The sequence below is a fragment of the Micrasema longulum genome, unplaced genomic scaffold (genome assembly GCF_059751315.1).
Source record: "Micrasema longulum isolate JH-2025_06_02 unplaced genomic scaffold, ASM5975131v1 h1tg001538l, whole genome shotgun sequence".
In the NCBI taxonomy this organism is placed as follows: Eukaryota; Metazoa; Arthropoda; class Insecta; order Trichoptera; family Brachycentridae; genus Micrasema; species Micrasema longulum.
This window is the reverse complement of record NW_028278721.1, coordinates 343,696-369,089: the sequence shown is the minus strand read 5'-3', so window position 1 is coordinate 369,089 and position 25,394 is coordinate 343,696. Positions and strand designations below refer to the sequence as shown.

Sequence of the window (25,394 nt, the reverse complement as noted above, 5' to 3'; positions counted from 1 at the left end):
GTTAATAAATACACAATATTATTATAAATTGACGCGTGTACAAAATTTATGTTTATTTTGAGTAAATGTAAAATAGGTAACAACAATTATAAAAATGTTAATGAATTATTTGTTCTTAAACTAAGCAAAAAAATAACTTGTATATTTGTAATATGTAACATTACTATTTGCGTTCTTATTATTATCCAAATTATTTAAATTTTGGTGTCATTTTCAAATAAAATTAGTCTTGAATAACCGTAGTAGAAAAAAAAAGTTATGTTTGACGATGGTTCGTTGATTTTATTTAATTTATGTCCAAATATATTTAGGCAAATATTGAATTCGACCACAGAAAAAAGAACTGTATTCTGTAAATCCAACCATCAATGGTTTTTAAGTTTTCCTTCCATTTAAATTAATTTCCGTGGAATATAAACGATGCATAAAAAAACGTTGAATTATACAAAATTCGAACCAAAATTAATTAAATTTTTATTCTTGTGTACTATTGGAATATTTCAAATTTTACAACCACTTTGCAAGGCTGAGATAAGCTTTATCGACAAAATCAAGAAAGGAGCTCTGCACTGGTTTGGACATGTAGAGCGAAAGGACAGCGAAAGAACGGCAAAGAATATTTACAATGCAAATGTTGATGGATGCAGAAATAGAGGAAACCGAGAAAGACATAGCATGACCAAATCCAACAAATACTTAAAGATGGACATGTAATAAGTCGGAATAATCGGCACGCGTACACTAGAAGATGTATGAATGTAGAGGAAGCGAGATCTGTATGCAAATATAGAGTGACGTGGCGTTCTATTATCTCTGCCTACCCTTACGGGGAAACGGCGTGATGGTTTGTTATTGTTAAAATACGTATACCTATTAATAATAATTTTAGAAAATAATTGTAGAAATTTGTTTCTTGTTGTGTACCAAATATTTTTTTGCAATAATTTGCGTGTGTATAAAAAATAATGTAATTGAAAAAACCTGTCATAAAAAAAAATCTATACAATTTTTTACCCACTAAGTCTTCGGACTTTTAAAAAATTGTAATATGTATTTTAAAAAATCAAATAAACGCTGTTCTGCAGCACAGAAACTGAAAAAAAGAAAGCTATCTAATTTTTTAAATGAAAACACAATTAATGTTTTTTTTTTTGAAAGTGCATTAAAAAATGAAAAAACGTATGTTGTAGTAGGTACTAAACCTGCATAAATTAAAATTGAAATTTCTTGTTAGCGATTGTAATACTACTTTAACATTGAAAGTGATAGGCGAACAAAAATAATTGGACATAAAACTTTCATTTTTTACTGTCTGTGGTGGTTGTTGCACTGGACAAAAGGCTCAAACTCCCACAAAACAGAGACCCAAGGCTTCTGTGACCATATTCTGCGGTTTCATGAAAATAATGGTGATTATACCGAATATCGTTTCACAACACATCACTTTTCAATTCTAAATTCTGACAAAGATATTATTATTTTTAAATTGAAATAAGTAAAGGTCGTTAATCTATATAAATATAGCGATCGTGTCTTGCACTTACCGACCAAAATTTTGGCTATTGTTTCAATTATTTTCAAAACATTGTTGCGTTCAAATTTGTAATATTATGCCCATTGTATTCCGATATCTTTTCGTTTACTTTTTTGTGCAGAGAAAATCAGTTAGGCTTCTTTTTAATATTCGCTGCACACATTTATATCTAAAAGGGCCCATCGAAATCATTCAAAAAGTGAATTGTATCAGTGATAATATATACAAAGATAAATCGTGCACATTTTGTAATTGCATGTGCGTATACACACATCTACTGTAAACGTTCCGTTACATTGGTAACAAGTCTTGATTAAATTTCAATCAATTTATACAGCACCAATCGAGCAATACGACGGTACTCGTACATGTATACTACATACGACATGTCACGCATTGTTGGTAAGTTATTGAATCAATTATTACTTTACTGCGCCTTGCGACACAATACACACTTCAAATTTATCAAAAGCTATGACATAAATCTTAATCGGTTCAGTTGAGAATGATCTATTTGTGCAATGCTAATTGATACTGTCGATAGAAGACAAGATAATGCTTTTTGTAAGTCAATGATGCAAGGTTCTCCGCTTTTAGTTTATGTTCGATGTCAAAACGCTTCAATCGACATTGGGAAAAATATTACATAATGGATGGGAGCTCGTCTGTCAAGACGCATGCATTATGTCATGACACTTCTAAACAATCTCACGTATCGCAACATCCATGCCAAATAGCTACACGACCGACGAACCTAAGTCCTTGATCTTTAGTTGACAATATTGCTACTGCTAAGTACCAAATAGACTACGTATAAGGTACTCTGCCAAAACAACGCCATTACGGTAATGTTCTCTTTTTAGTGATGTCATCGTTCTGATGAGAATCAACTATGATGTCACCACATTTGTCCCTTCCACGAAAATGGGAACGGAGAGATAAAGATCTCTCGTTTAAAGGTGAAGCTATTCTAGTATTTTCAAAATCATAATTTAAAAGTTTTTCATATGAGTGAATGTTTTATGGCATTAAATGAAATGAAAATACAATTAAAGAGATAAAACTGTAATACGTCGATCGGATTTCTTCGCACTAAGTGAATGTCGTAAAATCATACCTTTTTATCACAAAAAGCCTGCAATAAAACAGCAATAAAACTTGAAACGTTAAATGGCATATATCAATTATTATTGTAAATAGATAAATTTGCTTTCGCAACGGCCAACGGAGAAACGTGTTTCACATCTGCTGGAGAGATTGACTGTCAACATGATTCCCTCACAGAACAAGTGCAGGTCGTTAAATTAAACTCGGAGATTTTTAGAAATTTGATACATAATATTACCGGCAAATTGGCCATTTCTTGCGTTACGCCTTTTTCTCAGTCGCTGAAGCTGAAGCCATAACGAATACATTTCTTTTAATGCTACCGACAATACGTATTATTTTACTTTATTTGCTATCAATTCTAAAGCTGGTTTATTTTACTTTATGTTTCAAAATATTTCCAAGTAGTTGGGTTAAGAAATTTCAGAGGTAAGTATAGTTTACATACACGAGAAATGTAGAAATCAGATACCTACTAGATTGATACATAAAATTACTGACAATTTTTGACTGACGAACGATGTCATTAATCTAATTCAAAACCCATTATGAAGATTTATAATATTAATGAAACCGATATATGAAAATAATGAAAGTTGGCGTGTAGAGTAATTGTCATTGTGAAATTGAAAGCACTTATGTGGTTAATGACAAGTTTCTAATGCTGTCAAGACCACTATTGCCGTGAAAAGCGAAAATTGCTTTATGTCTAGTAGCATTATCTTGTTGGAGAGATGTGTCAATTTACTAAAAAGTTATAATTGAACTCGTGATGTCAAATCTCACTTTCAAATGACTTTATCAATGAAATTGTTATACTAAAGACTTTAGACACTTAGAAGTGCGGTGGGATACGATACATAATTCAGAATAAATTGGCATTAAAATTAATTGTAATAAACTGTCTGCAACTCGACAACTATCGACAACCCAAAGATCAATAGGGTCATCATCAATTAATTGATGGAATCACTTAGTTGTAATCCCAACAAAGACTGCGTTGTTTCGCCCATTCACTCGACACCGGCCATCGCCATTGCAGCCACTAGACTTGTCATTGTTTAGTTATCTGTTCGCTGTACCTTATTGTTTTGTTGTTCCCGCGGTGACTGTCCGAATCTGTACGTGTTAATCGTTTTATGTTTTCACTCTTATTCGCCGATGTAAAATTGGAAAGCAAACGGAAATTATAACCCAAATAACGTTCCGAACGTGTGTTATTATGTTTTCTGAGATATGTCTAACAAAGTTCAAACGGGAAACAAATGGTTTTTCATCTCTTAGATGACAGTCACGATAAAACTACCGGAACAAGTAAAAGTTTTGTAAATGTAAATTTGAGAAATCTTTTACTCGGATTTAATTCTCGAGTACCTATCCTCTTATCCGTTGGAGAAAAATACTTTTACCAATGTTCAGTCTTTTATTATGTTCGCCGCACGAGGTAAACATATCAAAAAACTTTTATTTTGCAGCAAGAATATAATTTCAGATAGCCAAACAATTGTGAAAAAATTCACCGGAGTTATTTAAATTCCCGTAACGTATTAAAAAATCATTTTTTCCTTAAGTCATTGATCAGGTGCACAAGTTCAATGGTCGACGAGTGATGGGCCCTCGGTTAGATAGACGCCGTATTGTTAATGGAGTATACCAGTGTTTTTCAACCTGTGGATCGTGACTCCCAGCTCCCAAGGAGGTCCCAGTTTTAGGACCTCCCTACAGTAAAAATACAATAATATCAGTTAGAAAGCTGTGCCTGTTTATTTTTCAACAATTTTTCGAAACGTTATTATGTTTTTGAGACCCAAATAATTTTCTAGTTGGATTATTTTTATTTTATTTTATTTTATTCAGAAAACATACCGTCATACATAGTAAGTATTAAAAACAACAATTTTTAACATAAAAAGACCAATTAAGTTTTCATAAATTATACCAAAGATATAAACATTAAATGTGGCAAAAAAATAAATAAGAATTTCAAATGAGAAAAGAATAATTGTTAATATTTGCGTTTTCCATGGAGGTAATAAATTTAAATAAATAAAAATACCGAATGTACACTCAGAGCAATCTACGCACACACACATGAACGCACATATAAAACATACACAAACTTATACATTACATGCGGCACATATACATGGCATAAACCACTCGAGATGCACATTCAGCAACTATCCCAAATAATTATACTTCTCATTTTAGTTGTTTAAGTCCATTATTGAAAAGAACGTTATTACGCATAGGTAGGATGTGGCGAGTGGCATTAATCATTTCGAAGCTTTCCTTACCAGCTCTGAATTTCTTCTTTTTTCTTTCAGAAAATTGGCACTTGATTTCTCGATCAATAATAAATATGGTCTCAATAGAATGAAATGAAATGCACTGTCGTTAAAATTGCGGGCATACGAATAGTATAAAAAATTAAGGCCCTGGGGAATCGTCAGATATTTTTTTACTCGTAAAGGGGTCGTGAATTAAAAAAGGTTGAAAAACACTGGTGTATACTAATGCCTTTATTTATTCACGTGGGAAAATCGAAATAATTGTAAACATACGGAACTTTGTCAAACGCTCGCTCAGCCGTATAGGAGAAACAACCAGATTTGTATTTGATGGCATGAACACACGAACACAAAGGCTTTGTCAACATCTTCCATCCTACCTGTGACAACACCGAACTCAGTATGGAAACAGCCGGAGACGACATGAATCATTGCCGGACAAGATGCTTCATTATACCTTCGTGTCTGAAGACCGTACCGCGTCCAAGCCAAGCCACGAGTTGATGTTGTGTTTCTTATAACAGCTCTTTGTTTTTATTGAATTTCTGGATCCAAGTTTCCACGGGTAAATATTTAAGAATTAAATAAAAATTTGAATTATGCATATATAGGCCAGAAATAAAACGAATAACGAATATATTGATTGTAACGTTATTGTTTGTGGTCCCCAACGTACCCAAGTTCACAAATTTGAGTTTTGTTTTTACTGCGAAGCTATTTTTCAAATATTTAATGTTAATGTACTTTATTTTATTTTTTCATGTACTTTAAATGTTTTTCCATTGTATGTTCATTTATATGTTGATATGCCATGTATTTTCAATTACATTTTCGTTCTGAATAATATATATTATGGTAATATTTATGCATATATTCGTCCCAACTCAACACAGGACTTTGGTTCCATGGAGTTGGGATTCGTGTCTCTATAAATGTTAAAAAATAAAACGAAAAGAAACTTAATTAATATTTAATTAATATTTTTTACATTTATTTGCTGATATTATGTACATTGCGTATCTTAGAGGAACATAATAGCACTTTTAATATATTTTGTAATTATTCTAGCTAACAGACGTCTTACGCTTTGATTGACTACATCTAGGGCGATAGAAAACGTAAATGAACCAGCACGCAACCGGCGCTCTAAATTCGGTGAACGCGCATTTGCGGTCCTAGAACCCGTGTTATGGAATGCTCTCTCAGCAGAAATGCGAAACTGTGAGAGTGAAAAATCTTGAATAATTTTGAAAATCCACCTGTTCTCTAAATCGCTTGAATAAGTTTGTGCCGGTGATGAAAAAATATATATTATATTACGAACATGGCCCTATATAAGGTAACCATAATAATAATAACAATCATCATCATAATTATTGTTTCATTATCATCACCCATCCTTAATCAAGTGGTGCATAGGGCGCAGTATGGATCTTCAATTGTAGCGCATGTTGATCATTTGATACATCAAGGCATATTGTCAATAGTCGCTTCGTCACAAGATACCTCGGTTTGCGAACTGTCAAACTACTCGTAATCTGTGATGAAGTCGAAAACATCTACATACGTATTGCGCAATGCGCTTGCTTACGCCTAATTTTCAATCTCCGAAACTACCCAATGTAAAACAGCTTATAAAATGCCCCAAGATTCGGCACCATAATTATTGTTCAAAAAAACTGCGCAAGATATTGTGCCATTTTCTGACCTATTCAATATAGACATTTCTTCATATCCAGTCGAGGGACTATGAAATATCACAATGAAAATCATTATTTTAATGCATCCCACCCTCAGAATTATAAGGCGCTAAAGCTATAAAGCCGCCCATACGGACAAAAATCATTCTGGGATTATCAATCACGAAAGGAAGAAACCGTCCGTTATACATAAACTGTTGTTAAACCAAAAACCAAATAAAAAAATTGTAACGCTTTAGATCTATGAGATCCCACCCGATTTTCTTTTTCATGTGAGTAGCCATCGAATCGAAAGCGCTCGTCTAGGGTCCTGAATTTGACTGATAAAGTATTAAAATTTTATTTTACTATACTCCGTTTCATTTGTAATAATGTCCGAGTCTAAAACAGACTCAATAAATCTCGTGATGCCTTTATACCAACGATCAACTAATAATAAAGAATTACACGCTTAAATATATTAAAATCATCGTCTAATCCCCTCAAAGCACTTCTCGCCGGGTCTAGGATAACTAAATTCGAGTGTACTGAATAAATTAAAGATACTTATATAGGAGGTCTACGACCTCATTAATGTTGAGTTGAGATCCGAGTTGTATGGAGATTTAGAGACCATAACTTACTCATGACCGTACTAAAAACTATAAAAAGTTGGACTCGCGTAAGGAAATTATCACGGACAACTTATAAAGCTCCGTTTTCTTAATATTCAAGGGCGTTCTACAAAGTGGTTTTGTGAATAATGATTTTAATTTGGCTTCAAATTTAAGTACTTGTTAAACAAAATAATTATCTACGGTGGTTGGAGCGATGCAGACGGTGGCCGCGGTGTGTCAGGAGAGGTAGAGTACACCAATCCATAACATGTTGAAGACAATGAGGGAGCTTTTCAGCGTCGAAAGTCATGACCTGAAAGAGCGATGCAGAAGCGTTGGTGAGGATCTAAGGCGCATCCACTCCGTAATAAGTCGCAATGACTAGACGTATCACAAGAGGTAGTATCTTACATGGTCAGAACAGTGCAGGTTAGAAGACTAGAAGTGATAACAAGACACAAAATGCCGTGATCTTTTCGAGTTAACCGGAAGGCCTAATGGTGGCCATCAATATTCCAGCTTCTCTTGAATGAGTTTTCTATTGTTTCCTCTTCATTAAGCAAATGCGGAGAAGTTTCGGAAGAATAATCAAGTATAATAATAAGTGTCTCTGACTCACGGCTCAAAGATCCGTGGTTCGAATTCTACCCCAACTTGATTCTCATTTTCTAATAGTGAGTTATTTATAACTCGTTGAAAATGGACCTCAAAATTAAATATTTGGGTAAATCATAAGAACGAAAATATTTATTTTCTTAAAAAAAAAAGTTCCTATAAAGGTCCACAGCCGAAATTCCCTTCCTTTCCCAATACTACTTAGATTTAGATAGCCAGGAAAAAAATCCACTTCTTGTATATAAACCGTGTACATTATTAGCAAGGCCAGTAATACTGCATCTCCCCTCGGGTGCCAGTTCAGGCAAAATAAAATGTCGCAGTAAAACTGACTTTTAAAATTATTATTTTATTTATTGAAGTACTCCGTGTACCCTTCTTATCCTTATTCTTAGAGGTGGGGGTCAGTGCTATTCAAGCTCCTGACGTCACTGCGACCTGTGAAGATCTATTGTGACGGGTCTCCGTGAATAGTTCTCGCCCTCCAAGCCCAGGTCTATAAAGAGCCTGGCTGCTGTCTGGAAGGCGAGAGCTTACATTTTGCTAAATCTCCCCCCCAAGCCCAGATCCCTAAAGTATCTGGCTATTTAATAGGGGGCGAGCTTTTTAATACACTCAGGTTTGAACAGTGGTCTCCCGAGGATGAGGATTCTTTTGTGATGTAAAGCATCACAATCACATAGAATGTTGTAAACTTATTATTTTATTTATTGATAAATTATGTTCCATGTACCCTTAATTTATTTATTTAAATATAAATATTTGCGTTGTAATGATTTACCAAAACATTTAAATTTTGTGACCCTTTTCAACGAGTTATACATAACCCACTGTAAGAAAATGTAAATCAAGTTGTGGTAGAGCGGGGTTCGAACCTCGGACCTTTGATCCGTGAGCCGTGAGTCCGCCACCACAACTCGGTTAACCAATAATAATTTATGACTTTTTTATGTAGCCGTTTTTGAGAGTGATTACTTTAAGGGCGCAAGGCGCAAGACACGTTATCAAAAAAGTGTAAAATGCATTTTGTTTCCAGCCCGCGGGATATCTCATTGATTGATTATCCAATCCTTACATTGCATGCAAGTTAAATTAGCTTACTTTGTGTAGAGGAAAAATCTGCCAACAATGTAACAACTTACAACATGGCTAACCTTATTAAGAAAACACCTTTTTTAATTTTTTATAGCTCGAGGGACGATGGAATTATTGAGGCTACAGGTGCATGAGTAAAACACAGTTAAGTGTGAAATAGAACCATAACTTTGCCCCACTCTGTTTCATTAATATTATATATTGTATCTCTTTCGACTTATTTTTAAAATTAGTTATATATAAATTATCCTTTCACTGTATAATATTTACCAGTCTGAAGATGCACGGTGAAAACGCTTATTGGTCAAATAAATAAGTGGAAGTATATGAATCGGGTTGTGGTCCTGTGGCTAGTGTCTCGGACTCACGGACCAAAGGTCTGTGGTTCGAATCCCGCTCTATCCCAACTTGATTCCATTTTCTAATAGTGAGTTATTTACAACTCGTTGAAAATGGCCCTCAAAATTAAAAATTTGGGTAAATAATAAGAACGCAAATATTTCTTTTTATTATTATTTTTTTTTTTTAAATAACAAGTATTTTTAATTCGTAACTTATATTAAAATATAAGTTATATCATCATTATACTAAGCATTACGATTTTTAATGGAGGATCTAGCAGTGCGCCGGTATACGTTTATAATTAAACAAAATAAATCAATATTGACAAAGACTTGATGAAGTGCAGCATTCTTGGGATTCTGCGTTTTAATTATTCTTGTACTAGATGTCTCAACATAAAAAAGTTGGTTCAATCTTGTTGGGCGCTAAGGGACTCGAAAGCGAACCCTCTCAAAGAGCTGATGATATAATTTTCTAGAATTCTGAATTCTCCTTTCGTTCCTGTCAGGCAGTTGCGAGCAGTGATTTATTTTAAAGGTAATCTACAAAAAATGATCATTAATTTGTACCTACTAGGTACACAATATATAAGTAATATAATTTAAAATGGCTATTTATTATCTGGTTCTGTAAATATTAACTTAATAACAATTCTCATTAACTTTGCGATAAACGTAGCTTTATTCTACACTATTTTAATACAATACTTGTACAAAAGTTTATTAAAAAAATACCACAATGACATTCAGCGGATATTTCCATCATGATTGAAATGTTAACACTGAGCACTGGCCGATTCCTTTTAAAATTAATAATGACAAAAACGGCCACTTCATTTTCAGACTTCAGATTCATAATATGTCAACGGTATCCCATTAAAGAAAAATAGTCTTTCGGAAATAAAGTTCGAAATTCTAGTTTCAAAAAGAAAATCTTCAAATTATATTTGTAATAAGCAAGCTTGTTTTGTACTAAAAAACCTGACGGGGTTTAAAATGTAAAATATACTGTATTTTTTTATATGGAGAAATAAGCTGAGGTAATCGACTAGTTTAATCGTTAACTGAGTTCGGTCTGGCTGGGCGTATTTAGATATTTTTTTTGTAGGAAGATATAAACGGTGGTGGTAATTTGTAATACGTAATAATTATTTTATTCAATTTCCTATAAACATACTACAGTTACTATGAAACATTATTCAAATATAATGGTAAGCTGTGCATAATCGCTTATTTCGACGATTCGCCCCTGCTGTCGGGATTTCAGTATATGCCATATTAAAGCTTTTAAATTAAACGTAGCCGCGTGAGGATAGGTCACGGTCGGCTATTACTATAGATTCGACTTGGGAACATGACAGACTCGAAATCGACAGACAACACTGGGCACTGCAGCCAATTACTGCCAATACCGTCTAATTATCTTCGTATATCTGTCAATCAATTGAGTATGCTCTATTATGGATCAGGTTGTCGGCCTCGTAGGGCTGTCTCGATATAACTAAACATTATTTGATATAACTGAACATTTTTTGAAACCAAACCTAGTGGTGCATAGGGCATTGCATTGGCCCTCCAATGAGGATGTACAATGTTAAGGGAAATTGGGTATAAAAAATGTTTTCTTACGCGCGTTAGAAATTAGAGCATTTAATAACGTGGCTTCGATCTACAGGGTGTTCTTTAAACCCTGTCACATACGAAACCACGATGATCAGTATGGGTAAGAAGACATATTAGCATATTAAAAAAAATATTTAGAATAATTTTTTTAAAATAAAATATTCAAAAAAACAAATGGTTGCGTACTTCCCCTCCTCGTTTCACCAATGCAGAAGTAAGCAACCATTTGTTTTTTTAAATATTTTATTTTTGTAAATTTTATTCGTTCTAAAAATTTATTTTAATGTTCCAATATGTCTTCTTGCTCATACTGATCATCATCGTTTCGGATGTGACAGGGTTTAAAGAACACTCCGTATAAGGGCTAGTGTCATATTTCATTTCTTTTTACCTTCATTTTGTGGAGGCTCGATGTCAATTAAAAGTGTAATCAATTAAAACTATACCCATTGTAATAATTTTACTAATGACTTTTCCCCTTTGTTTTTCAGAAATCATAATTGACAGAAATCATACTCGCGAAGGATGGGACAATTAAAAATAATACATATACAACTTTAACTCATTAGAAATATCATTGTGTCAACTCATTAGTTAGCCTGAAACACTTTATGGTCCTTAACGCAAAAATAATTTGTTTTTATTTACTCTCATATAATTTTGAATTCTCTATCCTTACCTGTGTTTTGTATAATAAAGATACCAGTTTCGAAGATGTCGCGAAAGCGATGAAACCGGTCACTGAATATTCCCAATTTGTGGATGAAAGTATCACTCGTCTTTTATTTTCTATAATAAATTAAAAATCATGTACGTTTAACTATTTTATAAACGCATACATATATGGTAATGTTTTTTATTAATAATAATAAAAATCGAATACTTGATTATTTTTTATTTTTTATTATGGTTCACAAAAAATAAAAAATACATTTGACATTGGTATAATAATTACAAATTGTAATTTTAGATATTGATCATTAATTATGTGTGAACACAGCATGCACAAATAAAGAAAAAAAAAGAGATTATAATAGGTTTTTTTAAATTGGCTAGCTTAATTGAATTCTATGATTGTTTTAAAAGTTATTACAATAAATATTCACTAACAGGTTATTACAAATTATTTTACCTAACTAACATAAGTGACTATTTGATTTTATAAATTGCGTTACAGTTTTCCTATAATATTTGAACGTAATATCAGCATTACTTTCTACATTATTGTACAATCTTAACATACGTGATAATGCATTAAAGTGCGCCATATTATTATTGAAGGTTGGAAGATAAAATGTTAATTATATTGCCACAAAATGGCTAAACTATTACTCTCTGTGTCATTGCGATTTACGGCACAGAATTATAACAATGTCTGAAATAATGAATAAAATTTAACTACTTCGTACGACGTCGCTAGTTTAAAAAAAAATATTTGCGTTCTTATAATTTACCCAAATATTTAGTTTTGAGGGCCGTTTTCAACGAGTTGTAAATAAATCACTATTAAAAAACGGGAATCAAGTTGGGGTAGAGTGGAATTCGAACAACGGACTTTTGAGCCGTGAGTCCGAGACATTAGTCACGAGACCACAGCACGATTCAGTTAGTTCTTTCTAATTGACCAATGAGTGCTGTTTACGATAAGCCAACTAACCAATCAGCAGAACTCCCCGAAGAGAAATTGTGACGTCACAGGCGGAGTAATTTTAAAGTCATAAAATATTTTTAAAAACATAGCGCTGAAAATTCGACACACGAAAAAAATATTTTTTTAATTTTTACTTAATTAATAATATTTTATTTTTTTAAAACCAATGAACTTCCTCATTGCTGCGTATCTAGATATTTTTTATTGCGTGGAAGGTAAGCTGATCCGTCTTACGCTTAAGTTGCTAGTCCAGGTACATAGAACCTGCAAAAATTATATACAAAAACCAATATTTCATATCCACCTTGCCAGAAATCGAACCCAATTCCTTAAGAATGGTATACGAACGCATCAACCATTATACTACTAGGCGGATTTAACTCCACTCGATTACCCTTTTCAGGGTTTTTACCTGATAAAACCCATTGAGTCAAAAACGCTCGTCCAGGGTTTAGGTTCGTTTTACACTCAAAACTGTATTCTTCATCCGCCCGGACACATACCATAATTTGATTAAGTACTTCAAATTAAACCGATACAATTATCGGTTTTGCCAGCTTCTCGAACTTGAAAAAAACCGGTATCGAGGTAAGAATCTTTATATTCGAAATTATTAAAATAATATATTGTTGTGCTTCAAACGTTTGATTAAACATTAATATAATATTATCGTCTGTAGTGGTGTTTATTTGAATGCATTAAGTGCACTCAAACATCTAATAAACAGGACAAAACCAACCTCAATACATTCATTATGACCCTATCACACATGAAAAATAAATAGGTAGGTACGCCGGAGAACAGATTACAAAATGCACCCACTGCATGAAAGTACGGTTTCATTTAGTTGGAGCTGTTTTCAACAAGAGTTAAAACGTGAAACGTGACGATATAGTGGTTTTACTGAGTGGAAAATGAATTAGAAGCCATAACGATGGATTAAAAGATTTTCAATGAGTTCTAAGAAATGACCGGCCTTTGGGTCAAATGGGGGAATTATATAACCTTCATACCGCTTATGGTCATCTTTAGTTCGATGATGTACCATGAAGACTGGACACTGAGCAAGGAATTGACTTAAGTTTTTCGTAGTTTTCTCTAGGTCAGAATACATTGAAGCAGGGTTAAACCACTCAACTAGTATGACGCCTATTTTACTGCTCTCTGCATTGATTGAATTGGTTTTATAAGGAATATTATTTTTCGATTTGTTTAACCGATTTTTCTCTACATTTTCTTTAATTCTACTTTTGAAAAAGCATAAAATGATTATGATGTTAATGAAAAAAAACAGTATAAATCTGTCACCATCATGATGAAGACATGTTAAACTCAATAAAATACACTAGTCCCGAAGATGTTTACTTACGCGAAAACGCTCGCTAGTCAAATTAAACAAACTAAAACTGAATCAAGGAATGTTTTCATCAAAATCTTTAATTGTGGAATTTAGTCAAGAGGTATCTACAAAAGACTATTATGATATTTTACTATGTTTAAAAAAAACGCAAAGCTGTTGTTTATCATTTCAGTTTACTTATAAAAAACATTTTTGTTTTTTTTTTTTTATAAACAAATAAAAATGCTACTAAATTTGTTGCAACAGAGAAGAAAAACATTTTTGAGAAGGGAATATGGAATTCTAGGTATTTACAGGGCCTACGACCTGTCGTTGGCTAGTTTAAGTGACCACTTTACACACTGTGTAACATTTACCATTCTGCCTACGTTTTAACATCCACATATCCTCCACTTTTCTATCTGTTGACTTTTGTGAAGTAAAAGAGCTGAAACCTTTATCATGTGGGTGAGATTCATCCGCCTAAAGCAATTCACCTTCTAGGCAACGCCTGAAAACAATTTTCCAAATGTTATACTTCTTCTTTTACCAGTTTTTTTTTGCACCACAACAAGCCTTGAGGCCCAATTACAGTGGTGATGCACAGTACACCCAGGCTTGACAAAAACCACATTTTAATTTTTGTGTTTTCACCGGAAATCGAACCCAGAGCCTTCCGTGTGTGCGTCAAGTGTCTTAACCACTTTGCCACAGAGGCTACCAGTTATTTGAACAATGTTTTGAGCATGTCCAAATGCTTGCAGACTAGCTGGATTTCCTCCCTAGATAGTTATTTAGATCTAAATTTGTTGCAACTGAGAGGAAAAAACATTTTTGAGAAGGAATTACGGAAGTCTAGGCATTTACAGGGCCTATGACCAGGCTGCAAGTATTTGGACATGCTCAGTTGAAAAATGCTACTGTTTATTTTTGATAAAATATGGTAAAATAACCACGGTAAAATGAGAAAGATTGCTGAATCACTTGGTATTATCTTTACTTTTTATTGTAAGTTGGCCGTTTGTTAGGGAAAATGATCTTTTCAAATTAATGCAAATAAACTCTGTACAGGACACGTTTAATGTTTTGATTTACGTCTTCCAAACCTAATTAAATATCTTCTTTTGTGTTAAAAAATCTGAGTGGTGAACTGATCTATCAGAGCACGTTATTTAGATTACTATTTTGACATAGAACTTATTATAAATACAAGATATATACTCCTCAGTGCTGGTGGAGTATAAATGTACGTTAATATTTTTTCTAGTTGTCCTATAAAGGGTTTAATGCTAACATTCTAACTGTGTTGTTAGATATTTCTATCCTAAGCATGGTGTAGTTTTGACTGAGGCGCAAAGTGGTGTACAATAAAATAAAATCAATGTCTCTAAATGTCATTCTGTTAGGAGATCACTGAACCTCTGAACCGCGAAGCAATCGGTGGGGACAAGTGGAATCGTGCTACAGAAAATATTACGCTTTTGCTTAGTTTTTATTTGAAAGTTCATCTTTTGGAGACGGCATTGGGTAATTATCGTGGTCAGTTACTGCGCGGGTCATGGTAAAAAATTACTAGTTACCGAGTGTTGATGACGTAGAATTCGATAATAATCTATCGTGCATTGTTTTCGCAAATGTCATCAATAAAATTTGATATTCCGAAAGGTCTACAACAACAAAAGACAAATTAAAGTGTATCTTCTTAACAAATATTTTTATTCACCTACTGATGAAAATCTGTATAAGGTCTCGAATCTGCAAAATAATCACTATTTTTATGCCGAAATGGAGAGATTTTTTTATATCTCTAGCCTTGTGAAAGTTTCAATGCACATTTAATTTGCATCTTCAAAATGATAAACCTTTTTCTCGATGTTCCTGAAGTCTTGCAGATTCCTCTAAGCATTCATACTCACAGGCTTATGAATAAGGAAATACTGTTCCCTGCTCATCACAGGAACAATTATGGCAATCAGTCACCTTTAACTAGAACGATCAGGATGGTACATTTCACGATCTTGATTATTTTCTAGTTGATATTTCATCAAAAAACTTATTTTATGTCAATATGCTATATTACTTGTTTATATTATTTGTCTTAAATCCATGTGTTATATTTGTTTTTAGTTTAATTAGGTCGAAAGAAAATCTTCGCGAGAAACTGTTGTTTTATATGCTTATATTTATATATTTCTTATATATTTCTTAAAGACAGTACACAATAACATAAATACATCTTGCAGTTAAACTATCCAAATCATTACATTGACTGCATTACAGGCGCCAACGCCTGTTCACACTGTTTAAGTTTGTTTAAATTATTAGAAGGACGTCAACGGTAAGAATTAAAAAGGATGAAGTATAATGAATGTATCAGACTTCTTATCAAAATTAAAGTTGTCATTGATTGACATCACGACCCAGAGAAGTCTATAAATCGAATGTAAAAGGTGGCAGAGCAATTGTAAAACACGATTTAACTTGTAATAAGAAAAAACCGATTTGATATAAAATACAATAAATAGTTTTGATACTGGCTTAACCCGTCAAAATTCTACAGCTCTATAATATGGAAAGGTCCGGATAAGATAATGTGTCGGCGAATAAAACGAATAAGAAACTAAATATGGATAAAAAAAACGTAATAATAACAATACCCAAATACAACAGTTATATCATTTGTTAAACGGGTTTCCAAAGATGCTATCAGACTTTAATTAATTATTTATTCGTTTGCGTCAAGTGTAATGGCGCGGGGATAATTTATCAATCCATGTCAAAATCGATTTGGCGAATTAAACAATCATTTTTCCAACGATTCCTATAAAAAAAAATATTTTTTTTAATTAGATTTTTTCAATCTTATCCCATACGTTTTTGGCCAATACAGGAAAGTTATTATTTGGTTTAATTTGTCACCTTTTCCACCAACCATCTGTCGTTTCTTAGTTTGATGTTTTAAAATCACTCATTTGTTAATCAAACAGATACCCAACAGAAATGTGACTGTGTAATATATTATCTTAGTAAACATTATTTGAAATCGATTAATTTTGTACGGTCTGATCGCAACTTTAATGCCCAGTTGTCGAAATGAATAACACTATATTATTTTGTAAACATATCTTGACGCTCGGTAAATAAATACTTAAATTAAAATATGTAATACATACAAAACATCGCCTAAGTGAAAATAAGTTCAAGCACATTAATTTAGAGCCATAGAATTAAGAATAGTTCAGAAACCGCATCCGCACATCAAACAGAAGGCGACTCAACTACTCATAAATGAGTAGGTTTACGTTTTGACCCATTAGTTTCTTTGCAGACGTCGCTCAGTACGCAACTCCTGATTTGAATTCAATTATGCCGTGTTGTGTTCTTTTAAAGTAAAAAAATACTGCTAGGATCTTAAAGAAACAGGATGCAATCACATTTCATGCGTTATAACAAATGCATTATTTAAAAATTAAATTATTTTTCCATCTGTCAGATTGTCGAAAAAACAAAATGGAAATTTCGTTAGTGTTGCCAGGGTAGTAAATTTTTTTACCTTACTTTTCTCATCTAATGAGAGAATAATTAAAAGTTGTATCTCGAATTAAACAACTCTGTGGTGGACGTTTGACCGACATTAACTTCAAAACACCAAACATTATTTTACATGATATAAAAATATCCGTTTCATGTCAAATAAAATTTGTTTTATATTTTAAGTTCATTAATTCAATTACTCTTATTAAATGACCCTTTACTTATCTACTCTGTTGTGTCAATTAATGTTTCCACGAGCACAACAAAATTTTAGAGAAATTAACAGATTGTTTTTTATTTAAAAAGAAAAGTGTGTCTAAGTGTGGGAATTATTGGACACAGTCCGATGTATTCAAATATGATTCTACGCTCCTTCTGGACTATTCTTAATTCTATGTTTAGAGCTTTGAGAAAAATGATCTAAAATCTTACTTCGAAAAATAAATGAGACCGAGTCAATGAGCTATATAATAAAACAAAACGAGGGAACTTGATGCATTTGGTCAGAATTAGATTCACTAAAAAAATCACCAAATTTACGTTTCCAGTGATTTAATCGAAGCTGGTGTTTTGTGATTATATATTTCAGTGAATAGTACCACCAAAAACGTGTTTACATTATTAGAATGACAATGATAACCAATCGCAAACCAGGAACCAACGTGATAACTTTGATGTTTACACAAGTGTTCACCGTGTCGATATTTAATATATTTATGGCTTTAAAAAACAAATACCCGCCAATTATTCGGCTCGAAGGTGAATAAATGATTGCCAGTAAGGGAGCTAAAAAAAATATACTTCCTATATTAAAATGCAAATGTTCTCTGCTATAGTATATTACCGGCGTAGAATTATTATTTATGTGGGTTTATACGATTACTAACGAAATAGGTGATCAATTAGAGCAACGGTAGATAGGTAGGTACACTATTAGGCAAAAAAATGTAATTATGTCAAATTGTGTCGAAGTCTACGCATGACTGAATCAACCGCAGAAAGTGAGCATATTTCTGGTTTAATTCACAGTAAATCTACTTACTTCTCATCGGTTAATTTTATAGAAATGGTTTATCAATTTAGGTATCGCCACATAACGTTGGCATTAAATGTAACCATGAAGGGACAGATGCAAAGCTTGCAACATTTTATCAAAAAATGACGCGACAATTCTTTGTCAATTTTTTTCCATTATTATTTGTCCCCAGAACAGAAAGAATCCTTTTTCAGTATTTTAGTTTGTAATTTTTGTATGAATAAAATAAGTTATTTTCTAATAAGAAAGAAGTTTGTGAAGAGAAGTATCGTGAAACTATGGACGATAACTTAATGGGGCTATTTAAAACTAGACAAATTGTGCAGTCTTGTATAAATCATGTAAGTATTCAAATGCAAATCATTGGACATATTTTGTTATGTTGAATACAATACTCTTATGTTATGATCTAAATTCCATACTAAGATTGTGTGGTCTGGTTTTGTGTGAATAATTTGTTACTTATGCAAATATTTCAAACATGCTTGGTAGAAAAGTGTTTTATTTTTTATTATAATTATACTCTTACAAGCATTCTATTACGTATAAATTATTAATCATAGATGTACGTTAACAGTGTAAGTGACTAGATCTCTGTGACTTATTCTATTACGAATTACTGTACTTGTTTATATCAATAATAAAATCAAATGAGTTTTTCATTAATTTGATTTAATTATCCTTGATTTTTACTTTATTTAATATTTTATTGTAATTATATACGGAATACTGATTAATTTCTTTACTACAATTACATTTTTATGGAACAGTTTTTAATTTTCCATTTAAAATTAATGAATTACAATAATTTTAATAACTCTTTTAATAAAAGCTTAATAAAACCTGCGGTTTTCAATTTTGATTTAAGAATCAGCACGATCTTTATTGTGGTTTTAGGTAACTAAAATGCCACGACGAAAACATATTTGTGATGATGTCGTATATTCTATTGTGAAAAGTTTTCTCAAGTCTTGTGAAAGGAATGGTTTGGAAGGACAGAAAAATAATAACTTATTATTCTGTAAAAATATGTAATATTATCCTATTTCTCCGAGGATGTAAATATGTATGCGGATAAGATAAAACTTATTTATTTCTCACTAGCTCAACTGACCATTTATAATTGATTAAAATATTTCAAATTATTTATTACATAAATATTTATTTTATTTAGTCTTCAACTATATTATATACATTCAAATTTTACCAGAAAGTATTTTTAAAATAATCTGTCATTGAGATATGTATAATATATAGATATGACACTTCATACAAATCCGAGCTAAAAAGTCGTTCCCAAAGGAAAGGGAATGACCAGCGGAGGGAGCAAGTATCGTCACGTCATATCACGTTGACTTTGGCAAGCAAAACACGTAGTACAGTAAAAAGCACGGACTGTTTACATAGGTCTACTGTAAGTTCTATTCAGTATGTCGCTCCCTTTCGCATACGCGTCACCTGTGTTTGTCGTTTCACTATACGCCCGACTAACTGAACAGGACAGAGACTGGAGATAACTCACCAATAATAAGTGCCGGTAACATATTAATAAGACGTTTGTTGACATTAAAATAGCTATTTTAAACAAGTATTGATTAAGATAAGAACATAATATACCGGTGAAGGGTTATACCATCGCTTTCCCAGATCGATTTGTGCAGTATCTTAGCGGATATATAGGCATTTTAGTAATTGCGACGAGAAAAGTAGTCGGGGACTGCTCGCAACAGACTAAAGTCCGCTCTATCAAACATATGCCAATTGGCCGCAGGTTGAGGGACCATATTTCGAACGCTCATGCTTACTCTAGATATATACCTCAATGTTTTCTGTATCTAAAATATAAACGTTTAATTCACATATTTTTAGAACTGTCAAACCTAGTCCATAAATATGTAGCTAATTTATTTAAGTAGATTCTAGATTAGGGTTGCCATATTTCGCTAGGGTCTCGTCGGGACGTTCTGGAATGGGGATATGCAGCAACAAAAAAAGAAATTTTATGATGGTTTTTCAGAAATATAATAGATATGTTTTTCTTACATTTTATTTGGTGCTTCAATTTATATTTTTATTTATTTAATGCACAAAATACACAATTTTACATAGACAAATTATTTGTTTTTTATGTCCCGACTTGTTAGAAAATTCCGTGTTAAGTCGGGACTCTTCGATATATAAATCAAAAATATTTATTTACATATTAAAACAATATACCGGTAATCAAAACAATGTGCAAAATAATCAAAACGATATACAAAATAATAATAGAAAAATAAAAATAATAAAAAATTATAATACATGTCGATTTATATTTATATATTTTTTCTGACATAATATTGACGTAATACTGCAATATTGATTCTTCAGTCCCCGGCAGCAGACGACATTCTTTATCGTTGCTTTTTACTAGGCCAACATCAATTATATTACTTTTTTCAATGTGGTTTTATGAGTAGGAATGAAAATTAAATACTCGCTAAATTTCAAAAATTTAAAAAAAAAATATTTCACAGAGCTCATCAACTTCCACTATATCGAGGCAAGATGAGCTTCAATGAATTTACTTAAAGACATCAATTGCTGGAAGCATTTACAACCATATTTACACATTCATAGTCAGTACGGCCGTAGAAGATTTATGTTGACTAACAGCATTTTACTATGTAATTCTAAATCGGGACATTATAGGTTTCATCGGGACGTCGGGACAGAGGGCTCAATAACGATAACAGTCCCGATATATCGAGACGAATGGCAACCCTATTCTAGATACTTGTTATTTACCAACGCCTTTTACGTATAAAGTAAAATACTGAATAATCTTACGAGTTTTCCGTTTTTATTCATGTATTATTTCGTCGAAATGAGGGCACTGTCATAATTTCCAAGCATGCAATAAAAATACTGCCGTTGTGACAATGCGCAGTTTGTAGTTTTGTTTACCAAACGATGAAATCTCCGATTGCATTATTATCGGGAATAATAGCGCCGGTTCAGCAGGTTTCAAGTGACATTCGTCACAAGTGGCATTGTGCAACGATGCCGAATTATGGCAAAATCAGCGCGTTTGTCACTCGTTACTAGTTGTACCTGATACTACCGGCTGGCTTTGTACCGTGTTGCGGAAATACGACATGCTAATAATAATATTGCTAGTAAACTCTTTTCAAGCTGATTCGGGGAAACTTTTGTTTGTATGTGTAATTTTTCGTTTTTACTATATATTATCTAAAATGTTGTGTTCTAATTTTACAACGTTTTTAATCCTCCCAATATAGCTACAATATAACCTATTTTTACAGTATGTTTGGAATCTTTACAATATTGTAGAGAAGTATTGTTCTATTATAGAGGTTGTTTAAAAAAAGTGTCGGAATTTAAAAACAATATAATGTAGACATTTGACAAATTACTGTCACAGGAATCAACTAAATCTTGAGTCCCTACAGTTGTACTTTAACATTACTATGTTTAAAAATTTAAATGTATGAAGCCTATGTAAAAACTAAAATATGTTATATGCAACTACTATGGGGAACAGGAAATCAAAATGACCTAAACAGACTACAAAGACAGCAAAATAAAATATTTAAGTTAGTATATGACCTTCCCTATCTAACAGCAACTAAAGAACTTTTTAAACAAACTAAACAATTAAATGTAACTGAACTCTTTAAACTAGAATCCTTAAAATAAATTCATTAATTAGCCACTGATGTAATTGTAGACGAAGAATTAAAACTTGAAAAAAACTGTAGTAAACATGAACACAATACGAGAATATCAGAAAAATATCATGTAATACCTTTTAAAACGAGAAAAGGACAATCGAGACTATAAACCATGGACTAAAATTAAAGATGTTAAAAATATTATTTTTAACAGTAGAATGTGAATTTTAAAAGTAAAAATATTTTGTTAAATGTATGTAACCCGTAAGGGTTTATCAATGAAAATTTACATATATAAAAAAAAAAAAAAAAGTTAATCAAATTATAATGTAACTAAGGTATTCGTTTATTTCAACAAATGTCTATTCATACCTACAAAAATATGGTTCAAAAGTTAATTCTCTATATTCTATTCAAAATGGATTAAATTGTAATAATAAATAATGATTTATCCTGTGATTACTATTAGTCGATTAACTATGACTCGAATATTAGTCGCAAAGTCTTGACATCTGTTGTTGTGGTCATCTGATTCTTGAGGTCCGATGTCCGAAGCCTGGCTTTAGGCACTAGGCACGTATCAGATGAAGTGCATTAGCGAAGGAACGGCACTTGAGGTGTCACGTTTCATATTCCCATAACGGTACGGTGTAACTCTATTCCCTGACCATTTTGATATCGCTGCACACCAAATGAGATTGCAAGTTGCGACGCGGTATCACTCCTTCTAAATAAGGACACAACCAGAACAGGACTCAGGACAGAAGGAGAAGCCCTAGCGGGAATAAGGGGAACGGAATACGTAGGCAGTGGACACTCTGAACAAGAATTCATTTCCGCTTTGAAGCCCTTTTTACGATACCCGATAATATTATTTATTTATATATACGCCCAATGGGCATTTTAAAGGACATATTTATAAATAGAAAACTATTATAAAGGAAAGTAGAAAGACACAAAGGCATATAGTAGACTTGGTGGGAGTGGAAGCGGGAGAGAGGTGTTTATAATTGAATTTAATTCAGTGATCGTTTGAAAGAAGACAACTTGTTATCAAAGAAATTAAGACTGGTATGTTTGTTAACAGACTTAAAAATTCCGGGCAAAGAGGAATGAAAACCATAGATAGTTCTATGGTTATCGGTATGAAAGAGTTAGTTTTGTCTGAGGTTTCTAGGTGGGATATTTAATTTTATTGAGCTCAGTAGTTCAGGCGCATCAAAGAGTGAGTTGAGAATTTTAAATAGGACTAGAACGTTGGATTTATTTCGACGGTCTTTCGATATAAAGAGATAGGAAAATTCAACAGACAAATTACTGATCCTTAAGAGATGAGGGGAGGGAAAAGAAGGATCCCTTAGATAACTAAGATTATAAAATCAGTTTTGTTGTCTTTCTGAAAGCTCTGGGGAAAGTCTGGAGTTGTTTAAAATTAGAAACTACTTATAAGTAAATATATAAATTCTGTAAATGTTTCCAAGATGTGTGGAGGTTATCTTTAGTTGTTTTGTTTATTATAGTGTTATTTTTTTCTTTCGAAGCGGGATCCAGAGGGTATGACTGCGGTCCCAATCTTGAACCAACACTGTATTCCTTCATTACCATACCGGGAAATTAGAATACGGTGAATGTACCGACCACGTGTATTTAATTGATCACTAATTGACCATACTTTAATGAGGAAAATAATGAAAGCTTTTTTTGCGGTTTGATTGTAAAAAAATACAAAATTTTGGCTAAATTAGTGAATTAAAAATTTTGGAGAAAGATACATGTCTGTATGAACAGTTTCGAACGGGAAAAGGCGAGCGCCTATATTGCACATTTACGTGTCAGTGTCATAAAATAATTAGATGCGTGTGCGTATAGCAAATAAAAAATATAGATGTGTTTTGTAATGTATGAAATAATATGTATTTTAAAACATAAAGCGACTACGAACCTATTTAAGAAAATTTAATGACACGTGAAAAGCATCTGTTTATCTTTGAAGATATACTCAGCTTAGTACCTCCCCTAATAAACAGTTGTGTCATTGCCACAGAACACCTACTTACATGATGTCATCGATAAAATCGAAGATTTATCGACTGCAGATATGTTTACGCGATAAGATGCGATAATATTGCAGTCGCACACCAAATTAATTATAATTATTTCTGTCCAATAAATTTTGAGAATACTTATTTACGGCATTGAGTTATCATTTATAGTCACTTTTGCTTACAGTAAATAATACATAATATAATGTAAGCATCAGTATGTCAAGGTTTCGTTACTTGTATTATTGAGTAGGAAGTCTTTATTTATTGTTTATTACCCACAATCATACAGATTTTACGCATTCGTGATATCATTTATAGTCACTTTTGCTTACAGTAAATAATACATAATATAATGTAAGCATCAGTATGTCAAGGTTTCGTTACTTGTATTATTGAGTAGGAAGTCTTTATTTATTGTTTATTACCCACAATCATACAGATTTTACGCATTCGTGATATCATTTATAGTCACTTTTGCTTACAGTAAATAATACATAATATAATGTAAGCATCAGTATGTCAAGGTTTCGTTACTTGTATTATTGAGTAGGAAGTCTTTATTTATTGTTTATTACCCACAATCATACAGATTTTACGCATTCGTGATATCATTTATAGTCACTTTTGCTTACAGTAAATAATACATAATATAATGTAAGCATCAGTATGTCAAGGTTTCGTTACTTGTATTATTGAGTAGGAAGTCTTTATTTATTGTTTATTACCCACAATCATACAGATTTTACGCATTCGTGATATCATTTATAGTCACTTTTGCTTACAGTAAATAATACATAATATAATGTAAGCATCAGTATGTCAAGGTTTCGTTACTTGTATTATTGAGTAGGAAGTCTTTATTTATTGTTTATTACCCACAATCATACAGATTTTACGCATTCGTGATATCATTTCGTGTTCCCTTTTACATTTTATTTATTTCGAATACAAACAGAATAACAGATGGGCAGGTTAATTTTATGTAGGGAGTACCATCCAATGATATTTTTTCAGTAATTTTAGTAAAAAAAAGCGACGCGCGATGGTTTAAACAATATTTTTTAAAAATTATATGTAATTGAAATAATGTTCTTGATATAATTTAAAATAAAAGAAATACGGACAAAACAAGGAGACAGTGGAAAGGAAAATAAGAAATGTGACGAGGAGTGGCAGATGATGAATGAAGGAAAGTAGGAATGTAACATTTGGA

At 32.4% G+C, this 25,394-nt stretch overlaps 1 protein-coding gene and 1 long non-coding RNA gene across 3 annotated transcripts in view; one reads left to right on the top strand and one right to left on the bottom strand.

Annotated features, from left to right (window-relative positions):
• Positions 1–25,394, bottom strand: part of MICAL-like (protein) — a 197,961-nt gene that overhangs the window by 137,534 nt on the left and 35,033 nt on the right. The window lies entirely within an intron of this gene.
• On the top strand, positions 4,969–11,673 carry LOC148274979 (uncharacterized). Of its 2 annotated transcripts, none has more exons than XR_015824140.1 (3): positions 4,969–5,497; positions 6,001–6,153; positions 11,394–11,673. It is a non-coding gene; the product is annotated as an uncharacterized LOC148274979 (long non-coding RNA). The 2 variants fall into 2 exon arrangements; XR_015824139.1 differs by having other exon boundaries at positions 6,001–6,271.